General features: G+C 32.1%; 1 protein-coding gene across 2 annotated transcripts in view; it reads left to right on the top strand.

Moving 5' to 3' along the window:
- The window catches only part of LOC119084970 (pituitary homeobox homolog Ptx1), a 47,152-nt gene that overhangs the window by 13,903 nt on the left and 18,989 nt on the right, over positions 1-14,260 (top strand). The window lies entirely within an intron of this gene.

Genomic DNA, 14,260 nt, shown 5'->3' with positions numbered 1-14,260 from the left:
TAAGCATAAAAATCTTATGTCGATTACGACTCTGATAAGCGTTTAGTCCTAATTTAGTCTGTTTAGGCTAATTTGTTCTTATATAGAAAAAAGTTCGCTATGAAACAAATGAAGTAATAGATTACGATTTTTGTGTAACTTTTTATTTTGCCAAGTATGTGGGAGTGTCGAAGGGCTTTAATTACACGAAGTAAAATACAAATGTCCAAACAAATACGAATCATGTATTACGTCCTTGGTTGTAAGTTTGCTGTTTTGACAAGTGTGAGCTTGTCACAAGCCAAAACAATAAGCAATTACGTAAGATATAATACACACATGTGTACGTCACAAACAATGACCGTAAGTGCACTTTACCGTGCATAAGCCATCAAGTGAACTTAGTTTACTCACTAACCACCGGGAAATAAGTTTTAGCACCCAAGTCGAAGAAATAATGACTCATTTTCCGGGGATGCAGTGAGTAAAAGATTCTCTTTTGGTAAGTTGAAAATATTCATATCTTATGAATATGAATAAATGATACTTGAGAGATGCTGGCTGTCCGGCCTATATTCTAGTTATTCTAGACAAGCTTGAGGAAGAAGGATCTCTTACAGTTTATAGCCTCTAACATTTTTTTGGCCTACAAATACCTTGTGAACCGATCAAATATCGCTGTCAGTCGCATTGATGAGTGCCATAACCTGATCTTTTAGAACGTTGATTGTGGAGTGCGGTGTAGGGAGATGATATGTCGATTGGAAAAAGTTATGGGGGCGACAGTCTTAATAAAAAGTCTAAAACTATCCATTACATCCGACCAGCAAATTTGTTTTGCGTCACTTGTCTGGCGCAATTCAAAAGGCTACCAGATTAAAAGTTGTAACTTTTCCCTATTTTTTTTTCTAACGCAATAATAATCGAAAAATCCGTCATCATGACACCACACGAAACTACACACGGACAGAAAGGGAATCTAATTTATCTTATTTTTCCATATCAAAAAACATTATTGAATGTAATTTGATCTAATTCATCAGTTTACACATAATAGCATCATAATTATTAAAGGAAATATTTGAATTGAATTGTCAACCCTCGTGTAACATTGATGCCATATTATACAAAGTATCCTGTGTGCAAAACTCCCAAAGGGTGTTTAATTAGCCGTAACCATTTTCTCTTTCTATCTACATAATTTGTTATTTATTGTGGATGCGGAAACGAGTGTTGAATATGATATGCATATCACAGAAATGTACTAAACTGTGTATAGGTTGAGTGATGTTTGCATAAACGATGAAATTTTTTTTTTACTGTGTGTTGTGTGTACCCTCATCGCGCTTCGCTTGAATTGAAAAGGATTTAGTTGTTCTGTGTGAAAATGTGCACATAAAGGACACACTTGCTACTGTATGTTATTGTACACATAATGTTAGGTAAAGTGTTGTTTGGTGGATGTAGAGAGACGTATATTAAAAACGCTTGCATAAATATCATCATGTTGTGTTTCATGTGTGTTCGAATTACGATTTTGTTTAGTGTGTAGAGAAATGACTTGATGGGAATAACGTACACTTGTACACTTGTTGCCATATAGAATCAATGAAATTGGAAATTTTAATGTTCTTTTTTATGATTTTTGGACTTGTCGTAAGCAGTAGCACATTTATTATAGCATTTCTGCATATTGTAGCATCAATATAAACTCTGAACGTTTCACAGTCTACAAGAATATCATTAGTTAGTGAGTCTACTGCTTCATTTCGTCTAAGTATTTTTTACATGTTGAAACAAAATCTTTTACTTCATTTGTTTAACATGATCTATAGGATCCAAAATCTCCACAAGATGCTAAGATGTATTGAAGGTCTAGCTATAAATCCACTTCTACCTTCCATGTTTTACGGCATCCATATAAACCGTAAAAACTTCACAGTCTACAAGCATATCACAAAATTAGTTGGCGAGTCTGCTACTTCATTTGGTCTAAGTATTTTTAACAGATTTAAACAACTTCATTTGCTTTATTATGCTCTTTTGGTATAAAAAATCGAGTAGGCTCTTGGCTTATTTTCAAATTACATTTTTTTGTCGCCGCTGTCGATAACAGATGTCTGTAAACTAGACATATTTATGCCAGACTTACTATATACCCTCTTTTCATTGACGATTGCATTCCTATTTGGAATAAATATTGCGACCTAAATTTCGTACCGATAGTACTATGTAGATCTACATTCAATTTGATTCTGGCATGTCTTAAACACTTGATTTAATCAAAATGTGCTGTCACTGGTCAATTTCAATAATATTTTAAGCAACAACAATCCGTTTTGATAGAATCGACTTTCTTTAATCTCTGTGCTAGTAGTCATGCCTCTGAACAGGAATTTGTATTATCCATGGAAATCCACCAGGTACGCTGGATACTTTTTTGTTTTTAGAAGCACCACTAAAATTTAATCCTTCAAGAGACTAGATAAATCCCACAACATTTTTTTCATTGAATCAGCACGCCGAGTAATCTTTCTTTCGTTACAGTCAGTACCATAGCAGAATGTGAGTTTAAAAAGAAGAAAGAGACAAAAGAATAGGTTTTTCCTCTCTTCAACTCACACAGTCGATTGTGCAAAAAGTAAAATTGCCGCCGTACACCAATATAATGACCGACTTAACGTGTCGGATTTTTCGCCATGCATTAAAAGCATCGTAAAGATTAGAAGTCGACCTATCTCTCAGACATTGCGCCATCATTACCGCTAATGAAAAATTAATTATAAACAGTGAATCAAGTCAATTCGCCTTTTTCTTACTGAATTGACGAGACTCCATTATTCATTCATTGAATTAAAAAAATATTTAAATTATGATGAAAACAACCGCATATCCCGTGTAGTATACATATAACATTCCGTACATCCATATAATACACTGTAAACGTTTATATGCGCATACAAGATATTAGAATGTGTGTAACGTACATCATAAACAAATAAGTCGTCACGACACCGTAATTAATTATTTTATTAACTTCATCTTAATTATGTTCCATATATTTTATTACTATTATAGAAACATAAACACTTAATTGCATGCTCCATTTACACACAAACTACAAAATATAAAGAAGATTTCTTCGTCTATTTTTTTTTAACATTGGGTAAATTAATTTGAGACTGAAGAATAATGTCGTCGACAGCTGTATGGAAAATTATCGTATATTTGATGGAAAAAAGTCGAAATAAAAACTTATAGCTAAGTCAATGCGATATTCTGAAAATAGTTGGTCCTAAATGTCACGGTATTCTTGAAGTGGGATTTATTGTTTTATAAGTTGTTCGTTCACATGTATTTCTTCTTTCTTCATCGCTGCTCATGGAAATGGAGAGCATAGCAGAATAACATGCAGAACAACAAAAAAAAACATTTTTTTTTGTATTTTTTATCGTCAATTCCATGTTTCTGGTATGTTTTTCTTTGAACGAAAATAATCGTCGACTCATTGGAAATGATCGCTTAAAAAAATAACGGGAGGAGAGGATAGCATATTAAAAAATAACATCACACCAAGAACACCAAGAACTGTTCAAATCATTCCTCCCAAAACTGAAATGAGAAACTGTTTTCTTTCCGACGATGATTAAAATGAATCAGAAAATGATTAAATGGAAATTATGAGTTTTGATAATATCCGGATATAAATGTTAAGTCGACCGGATTTGCGTCTAGCTTCTGTTTAGTGTAATAAAACTTCCAGTATTTGATTTCAAAAATTCGGAATTAACATATTATATTACCAACCGCACTTGAGTGGTTAACATTGGACTAATTTTCAAACCGGGTAGCGCCGTTCATACAAATATATTTTCTCGTCTTGATATTATTCTTCTGTTCTATTTAGATGAATGTGAAATTTTGCTGTTTAGTTTGCCGAACGAAAATATAACATTCCATACACCAACGAGGAGAGTGCTTCATTTGCTGTTATCTTTTTTTATATATATACAATTTTGCCATCTTTTTCTCGCACTCGGTGTGCTATGCTGTCGATGTCAAATAATCTGCGCGTGTACATATTCACACACACCGCAGACAGACTGAGAGCGAGAGTTTTCTATATTTTCTATATGAAATATCTATATATTTATCTTGAAAAAGCTTCTGTGATTCATTAAGTCCTTTGGCTTATAGTTAAGACCGGTTGAGCCTGGAATGTTATTGGATCAGTTTTATGCGGTTAAGAGTTAACCACCTTATTTATATCACCTTATATCGTATATGTCGCTGAGTATATTTTATTACATAATTTTATTATTTACTGTGTATTACCTGAGATTTAAAATAACAAATGATGGAAAATGTGTTTTTCTTTCGGATTCGCTCGTTTCCACGTAGATTCATTTTGTCAACAAGTAAATATTTTGTCAGCCTTTAACCACAGCTCGAAAAACCTAACAATGTTATTCAAATAAATTTGTTTACATTTTTAGAATAATATATTCCGTTACAACCAGTACACCATCGGTGTGATCTTGTAGTATGCACAACACAACAAAATACGTAACTGCATTTGAAGAGAAATTTTCATTACACAAAAGATATGCAGAGCTAGTGCAGATGAAAGGAAACGATCCCATTAATAACATGGATTTAAAGATTAACATCAAGAATTCATAATTTATTTACGGAATGGTCTCGTCAATTCGCGTCTTCTGTTTCCGCTCAAGTTCAAGTTCGGCTAGTTTATTTTTCCGACGAAATTGTTCCGAGCGTCAGTTTGTGATATAACTTCTTTTCCATTGAATAAAAACGCTGCTGTGTCACAGAAACCTTCAATTTATAAAAAAATGTCGTTGTGTTGACCGTATACGATTCGTGTGACTGAACCTAAACACTCTTCCGTCATACTATCCTACTATCATTTGAGTTGAGAGCAACGATTTATGATAGCCACAGATAATGTTTCCGGTGTCGTGACATCGTTATTTGGTATAGATTACTTATAAGTGATGATACATAAGGCTGCTCAACAATTACAAAATTTGAGACGAATGGCCGATGCTTGAAACAAAAGAAGTACCAGATTTAATGATACTTTCCGTTTATGAAAATTTAAAAATAAGGGCTACACAATAGTTGTTTGTGGTATTATCGATGTTTCTACTAAATGTAATTTGTGTGACTTTTAAATTTTCATGTAAGACCAAATACGCTCCGCATGGTGTTTCGTGAAAGTAAGAAATTAAAGAATAGAAAAATTCAAGATTTCATTATCTAAACATTTTTACTGTGCCAAACATAATAAATTATCAGTAAATTCATCAAATCTGTTACTTCTTTTGATCTAAGACATTTTGAAGAGATTATCGCAAAATCTTCTACTTCATTATTTTCAACATTCAGTCTGCTATAAAGCCTCGCATTTGTCAGAGCTTAAAGTTTATTTTTGTTGTCGGTACCCTGCTATAAATTTTAAAAAGGGTGGCGGATTTTGAATTTAAAATTTTATTGGTACTGAATGATCTTTTTAGAGGGATGCCCAAATGACCATTTTTTCAAATTATCAAAAAGTTAAATTTGCGTCACATAGGTGCCTAATGTTGAAAATACACACTAGTCAGTTGTAGTCTTTAGTTTTTAAGTTAAGTATTAGAAAAGGTTTTTGTCTAGTTTTCTTTTCGCCCTCTCGCTCGTCAGTCGCCATTTAAATAAATAACGAACACACTAACGCAGAATTAAGTTGAAAAGCCGTCCTTAGGCTAAACACTTGCTGCAAGTGAATTATTATTATTATATTCGTAATTTGTATTTTTTTGAATAATAAAGTTCGATAAGTTAAGTTGAAAATACACAATGTAAGATCCTTAGATCATCTTTATGTGAGAAGAGAAAATGCATAGAATTTACAACTAAGTGCAAAAATGATCTCATAAAATTTAACCAGCGCCGAAAAATCAAATTGAAAAGTACAGTATCTACGATAGTCTACCTCTATGGTATCTACCAATTCGTTATACAATGAACGTACACAAACCATAACAAAGACAAAAACAAACCCCTTCATTCCACTTTTACTCAATAATAATCAGTGTAACCCAGAGCGCAAAAAAGGTTTCTTATTTCTTGGCCACAAAAAGATTATTAAATCGGTATTACACGACAATACGAAAAAGCCAAACAAACATTGAATAATATGCACATATGCTACATGAAATCTGAAGTCATAACCAGTAATACACAATCATACAATATGGAGAAGATTCGAGCATGAAAATAGATAATTTTTTTTTCTGCCAGCCCTTCTTCGTTTTTCTTATAATACACATTTCCACTCGACATATATTATACTATTGTAGCTCCATTTGGCCAGAAAATTGGTCCCATATGGCTTATATGTACATTATACTATAATATGTACGACTATGAACGAAGAGAGTTAAATTCGTATATGATACCCCCGCAACATATTCCAATTTTGGTTTGTATATATTATTATTATTATCTGATGGTCTTGTTATACGAGGGAGGATATCTTTTCATCAGACAAAACTACCCTCTTATTGTATTATAGTTTGTATACCATTTCACTTACATAAACAAGTCCTTCTTGTTCTCGTTGTGTACGAAAGCAATTTAGAAATGCACACACAACAACACAACACCACCAACAACAACAACAAAAAGTAAACGATTAGAGAACAAATTGACATTGGGTGACAAAATCTTTATTTGATTATAATTGATAAGTTTCTGGTTGTTAATCCATTGTGATAAATTAAAAATGAAAAATAAAACAAGTTTCGGTAATGGGATGAGATTGTTTGAAGCGGAACGCATTAGGTTATACGTTCTGCTTTGATTGGAAAGTGTGTACAATTTTTGTAGAAAAAAATAATTTTGAGAGTTGATTTTCAGGAGCACACATTACACATGTGAACAAATAAAATAGGATGCTGTGAGCCTGTGTCATACAGCAATTCCCTTTAATTTTTTCGTATCGTTTTCTTGAAACTTTAGATATGTGTAACATAAATTACAATTTTATGATAATAGGTTTAACACGCCTTTTACAAAAATAAATATTACACAACCGCAACCTTCCCATAAGCGACATTCCTCCCTTAAAATTTGTTTTTCATTTTTTTTGTACATTTCGTTCACACCGATTTTAAGTCTTCCTTGAATTCCGTGTGCAAAATATTTTCGTTAATTTATGAGATATTTTAGAAGCGTAGAAATATAAAAGAAAAATTTGTCATTTGAGGTTTAATATCGGGTATTATGAACAGATGTTTGCACCCAACATATAAATCATTTTGGTAGAGAAATCTATAATATTCAAACACAACACTCGATGTGTACAAACGGTCAACACAAATAAAATATTACAAATTTTTGAATTTTTATGGAAAATGGATATATGTTTGGTTGTCGATAAATCTTTATGGAAAAGGGAGACGTTTCGATTAACTGACTCAGCGCTTTTAGTTATTATCTATTTGGTCGATGTCAATTTGTCAATTAATTGGTAGATTGTATGAAAAATCATGTTCACCAAAGAACTAAAAGTATAAAACGAAATTTACAATATTAAATCGGTCTACCCTTGCAACGTCGATTACATCCTCTACTCTATTAATTTTACAAATCCAACTGTTCATCCTTAGTAACCGACGTACTTTATCTTTACCACTTTAGAAACGGCAACGTATTGCCATAAGTCAACGCACTGCTCCTAGCATGAACATAAGAAATATTTGGAGGCTGATGAAGTCACAGTAGGCACAGCCTTTCTTTCGTAAAGATAGATGACTTGTTTTCGTTGTATGAGTTAAAACACACAATACAATCAATCTTAAGCGGTAGCTCTCATCACAAAAGCCTCCAAATTGGACATTTGTCAAAGGAGTGTTCATGCTAGGAGCAGTGCGTTGCATAAGTTGAATCTGTTCAAAATATTGTATGGTGTTTGATACAAAATCTATTACTTCAATCGTTGTTACATACATTTCATTATATAATACCACGTTAATCGGTGGTGATTTTTTATTGCTGTCGACAGCAGATGATGAACCGTTTATGAATGAAAATATTTCTGTGATTCTTCTTGTTCAAGTTAAAAAGGTTTTCTCGGATCACAGAATTTCAATTTCTGCAGTGAATTCAAATCTACAAGGAGCAAATTGATAATGAATTCATTTTGGATTCCAAACTTTTGCCCAATTATTATGTTGTTGGTACAAGTTGTAAAAATAATAAAGAAAAAAATGGTTCGAGTTCGATTGAACGATTTTCATTGAAACCGTTGAAAGACTAGGATTCACGTTTAGTTTGTCTTTTCTGCGTCTGTGGCAAGAGGAGTAATCTCTTAACGTTGTTAAGGAGTGGATTGAGGAACGTAGACTAAATGAAACACGTTCGTTGGGCTTTTTATACAAATACCAGTTACTGGATCTAGAAGTTACTGAAATTTTTGTGACGCTAAATTAATTTGTGTGTACAAGGAGGTATGTACGTACATTATATCACTTTATACTTCTACCACACATATTCAGCAGAAGAGTCTCGACAAGATCTATGTATATTCATAGGATAATCCTGTCTTATCATGCTTGTAAAAAAAATATTTATTTAAAAATAAATCCGACTAAAGTAACTTTTTTTCGTTGTTGCTCTTATTTTTATTACATATATGTGTTTTGTTACATTTCAATTCAATTCCATAGTACAGTGTTTCAGTGTTCATATTACCCTTAGTTACAGAGAAGAAAAAAAAACCGAAATGTATATATCCGAAAAATAAACTACACTCCATGTGCTTCTGTTCGTATTTTTCCCATTTTTCCCGGTCTGCCTTAAGTCAACAAAATCCTACTTTAATCCAGTCTCCATTTGACAGTTTACTGCACCTGACTTTTAAAAAGTCTTTACAAAGACTAGAAAGCACGTTCTAATAATTTTTATATTGAAATTGTGTTTGTTGGAATACTCTTGTTACGCTGTAAATGTACAGCAAACATTTTGTATTTACTTTTTTTTATGTGAAATATACAGAGATGTTGTTGTCATTTTTTTTTCTCTTTTTTGTTAGATGGATATAATCTAAGTATATACCTTGTTGTATATACCAATCACAAAAAAAAAAAAGTTTTATTTTCAATATGAAGTGCAAAGACAAAAATTTCATAATTTTTAAAATACAAACACAATGAACTGTACCACGAATTCAAATTGACCTTTTTTGGTGTCCTGTTTTATGAATATATTAAGTTTGAACTAGAATATCAATTTCAGACACATTCAAAGTAGCGTACGATTAGTCCAAGGTTGACTACTCACGACCTACCGTAAGTTTCGACTTACTTCAGTAATTTGTTGGTATATAGTGCGTGGTACGCTACGAGAAATCTTAAAAATTAAACTCATTTGGATAACTAGTCGTTCTGTTAGCCTTATACCGGTCTAACTTATACTGTAAATATTTTTTTTTCATTTTTATGTTGATGATACCTTGATTTTGGTCAGATATCTATTTTCTTAAAATTTCAAACTTTCTAGAAATTATTGCGAAATAATTGAGAAGAAATTGTACCCGTACACAGACAAACATTAGTTGAAGTTTCATACGAAGATTTAATAGTTAAAAAGTGCATGCAAAATTTGTATTAACTACAGCTCGGGTGGATTTATTTTTTGTGTCTTCAGTGAAGACTCTTCACACAAGTTTCTATTACCACAAGTCGCCCCAACAAAAATCAAAATAATCGTAGAGCAAAATTAGGTTTTCTTGGCTTCGAATTCACTCCGTAAGTGTGCCTAAAATTTGAATTTTAAGTGAACGATTCAATGAAAAAGTGAACCGAAAAATACATTTTAACGCTTCATTGTATGAAAATGACGCTACGTTAGAAAGACCAGCGCACTTTCCATTTTGAATTTCGACCGCACTTACGGCGTAAATTGTCTTATAAAATGGTTGAAACCTTAATGGGAGATAGACGTAGGTACTTAGTGATTGATTAAAGTTTAACCTTTCACAGACGGCTTTCTATGTAACACCTACTCGTATATTTTTCCAATTCACAACGTTAAAAATATCGAATGTCGTATTTTTATAAATCTAAAAACTAATTAGAATACACTTAACAAAATTAACGAATTATCACATTTTCGTTTTCAACAGATTCTACATAATTTACACAAATTTGACTATCTTGATATTGAATGGTTTTTTGGTTTTTATCCCAGTAAACTGGTCGTTATAGGTCTCTTCCAAGGCCGTTCAAAATGTCAATCGTCATCCACAGAGAAGCCAACACAACCTCACTTTGAATTTTTAACGAACAAATTTGTTTAAGTTGCGGTTATGTTTCCTTCTGTGGATGACGGTCGGTTGTTTTCGGCCTGTCAAAATTCGTTTTTACCGTACGATGGAAGAAACCTATACATGTGCGACAAAAATTTCGACTGGGAAAAAATTCAGAAATTGCATTCAATATAACAGCTGTCAGAATCTGTGGGACTAGTAATATCAGGTCCCACATAAAACAAAAATGTGATAATTCGTAATTTTTCATAATTGTAATTTCATTGTAAAAAATGTTTTTAATAAAAAATGGTTTCAAAGACGGCCAACATTATGACCAATGTAATTATTGAATCTGTTACTTCATTTGATCGAAAATATCGATTTTCTTCGGCGTTTAACTGAAAATTCCCGTTGAAGTTACGTGATGCGGAGGTAGATATCATAAATTGATAAGGAAACACGCGGTACGCGATTTCCTAATAGAGTAAATCATATAAAAATCGGAAATTGTTTGAATTATTTTGGACAACATTTTTTCCTCAAGCAATAAAATACGACACGATGGCCTCGTCACCAACAAATAGACAAATAGACAGAAGAAGAAGAAGAAGAAGAAGAATAAAAAAGGATCAAATCGAAAATGTTTATCTTCCAAAAGAGAAGTCATTTATTTTTCAATTTACCTCATTATAATTGCACTGTCATTATATTTTATACAGACAGATGTCCGAAATATTCATTTAATTGAGAAAAAGGGTTGTTTTTATATCATTTTCGCATTCGCTACCCGAAATTGCTATAAAAGACCATTTCATATCTCGTCAATCGTGCACATTTATAGCTGTACGGAAAAAATTGTTTTTGTTTATGTTTACAAATGAAAATCCACAAATAATTTTACACCCCGTTTAGCACAGATTCTTCATCAGGCTAAATCATATAAAAATTACATTTCTGTCGAAACAAATGTGTGCTTTTATTGCTCTCTTGATTGTAATAAGGGTTGTGAGGTGATGGTGTTTTTGTGGTTGTGTTGTTGTGCGGTTTTTTTTTGCATTTTTTTAGATTTCATTTTGCTGTTGTGCCATTTGTTTTTATTGGTTTATCTGATGATATTGTGTGCGGATATGTATGTAAGTCGTATATGGTCGTATGGCTAATATAGTTTCAGCGTTATAGCTTTCGGATCATTGAAAAATTATTTTAATTGATTTCGAACATGTTGTTACTGCTTATTTCAATTTTAAAATTGAATTCACTCGATTCAATGTTATGAATTTGAACCATTGATGCCTTTGTGTGTTGAACGAAGATAGAAAAGTGTCATAATAAAGTGCTGGATAAGAAATATTGGAAACATTATTACATTTTATTCAAGAAGTCATCGGTGTAAATAGACAAGTCATTCATCAATTGTTTACGTAGGAGGGACTTTCCCAGGAACGAAAATGATTACAATTTTTCGTCCATTCCTTTTTAATTCAGAAATATCACAAACTATCTTCACATTCTATCTCTAGTTGAAAAACCCTTTTCGGTTAATCCTGGGTTAGTCCTGGGTTCGAAATATTCAGGACGAATAAGCAAACATGAAAAATTTGAATTCTTCTTGAACAGTATATAACGATACACTTTTACTATTAGAAAGGATAAGTGGATCGACTCCTACGCACACACAACCAGCTGTAGGCAGTGTAGGCTGTCTCATGTCTCAATGTGAACAGAGCCTAACGTGAATGGTTGATTATAACTATAGGGCTCATTTTTAGGAATTTAATTCCATAAAAATCTAAAAACATCCTAAAAATTCTTCCATTTGTAAATCCAGAAATTTAAGAATTTTAAGAAATTTTTTAAACATTTTTATGGAATAATTAAGAATTAAATTCTAAAAAATAGGACCTGAAAGGAGGATGACCTTACTTTCCACTAAGACGCCGATCTCATGATGTAAAGGACATGTCTAATGTCCAACCTAACCTATTTCAGTCAGAGCAACAACGTGAAATATTCATTCTAAAAAAAACCTGTGTCTTCAATAATAGGTAACGCAGTTCTCGTGATTTAGTCAGCTTAAAGACACATTGAGGCAAACACTTGCGTCGCCGCTCGGTCTGTGACCTCTGCGACGATAATTGAATGAAAGCTGTAATGTAATGTAAGTACAGTCGGTACAGTTGCATTTACACTCTAAAACTTTAAATCGACTGAAAAGTTTTTTTTCCCTCGAAAGAAAGTAAACTTTATCGTACGTGATCGACCTTTTTCTTCCATCCGAGCTGCAACGATCATTGGTCGATTTTAATTTTTAATAAATAAAATTGTCTAAATTGTACGAAAGATATCGAATTTTAATAAAGCTCTTTGTAAGCTCTTGAAAAACCTGAATTACATTTTCTTATTAAGTTTTCCATCAACTTTAGATTTTTTTTTTTCATCGAAATAGTTTTACATTGAAATTTTCTCCATTTGTTCGATATCCGACAGCATACACATACACAAACAATCTTACCGTAAAGAAAATAATAATAAAAAAAACGCACGAACAAAACGAAGATTTATTACGCGCCGTTTAAAAAGTTACTTTTATTGCTATAAAGAAAGTAAACTTTAAAGCAGCAAAACTTTCACAATTTATTAAAGTAATGGCCAAATGTGCTTAATGGATGGATTTTTTTTTTCTTCGTTCACTCCATACTTGGTTCGTTGGGAAATTTTTTCTATTTAATGGTATATTAAAAGGGTGCTTACGTGTGTTTTACAAGCCAACTCGACTTTATGGGTTGCATACATTGGTATATAGTTATGATATAAAAAAGAAGATTTTCAATGTTCTTAAGAATGCATCGATGAATGCAATACTAATCTTTCTTTATATAGTTTTAATAGGATAGCAGTTTTTTTCTCTTCGAAATTATAGCCCGAAGAAGAGGGAACAAGAGGAAAAAAATAAAATAATACGAAGAAGAGCTATAAATAAAGTTTTGAAGAAGAAAATTATTATATCAGACAGATGATGGGATTAAGATCATTCAGACAGTGAGATATATGATAAATATATGAATTCATTTACGTACTCTGTGTATAGTCAGTATAAGTGAACCGCAGATGCATAATACGAGTAAAGATATAATTTTTTATGTGAGTATATATGCCGAGACAAACACACATCGGTTTCTAAAAAGGAAATGATATATGGGATTTTGTGTGTTGTTTGGAATTAATTGTTAATTCGTTTACGAATTTATTAACGAAAACAGAAAATAGATTAACAAAATTACGACACATCGAAAATTATTAATTGTGATTAACTAGGAGTCGTTAAAATGGATATGGCCCTATATAATGGGAGGAAAAATTAGAATAACTTTTATGCTTTACAAAAAAAAATCGAATGCTCCCCGTTTTCCTATCACACAATGTACAATGGTACGACTACTTGAACGACTAACATATGCTCACACAACATTTTCTTCCATTCCCAAACAACGATTTACTAAATATACAGAAAAAAAAATTGACGAAAAGGCGCACCGAAAAAGATATAAATTCTAGTGACAGAATTGTTAGTAAAACGTGTAATCGATGCCTGTTAAAAATTTTGTTTTAAGTCGTTTAACACTTGTCAAGTGTGTGGAATTTCTAAAAGATTTATTAGTTTGTTGCCCGAAAATGAGAGCAATATATTTACTTTTAGGTTAATTTTGGTTGAACTAATTTGTTACACGCATTTCATGTTAAATGAATGGGAGAACAACAAGAAGATGACGACAAAAAAAAAAACCAATAGAAAATAATAAAATACGAAAAAAACGTTCAGTTTTCCTTTTATTAATAAATGGTTCATTCATGAATGACTGGATGGAATTCGAAAGCAATTCGATTTTCTGTCTGCACGAATGTAACACGTTAACATATTTAATTGGATCGTTTACACAATTCTTACACGTTGACGGGAAAATAATT

The sequence above is a fragment of the Bradysia coprophila genome, chromosome X, assembly GCF_014529535.1.
Source record: "Bradysia coprophila strain Holo2 chromosome X, BU_Bcop_v1, whole genome shotgun sequence".
Classification (NCBI taxonomy): Eukaryota; Metazoa; Arthropoda; class Insecta; order Diptera; family Sciaridae; genus Bradysia; species Bradysia coprophila.
This window is presented reverse-complemented; position numbering and strand designations above follow the sequence as displayed.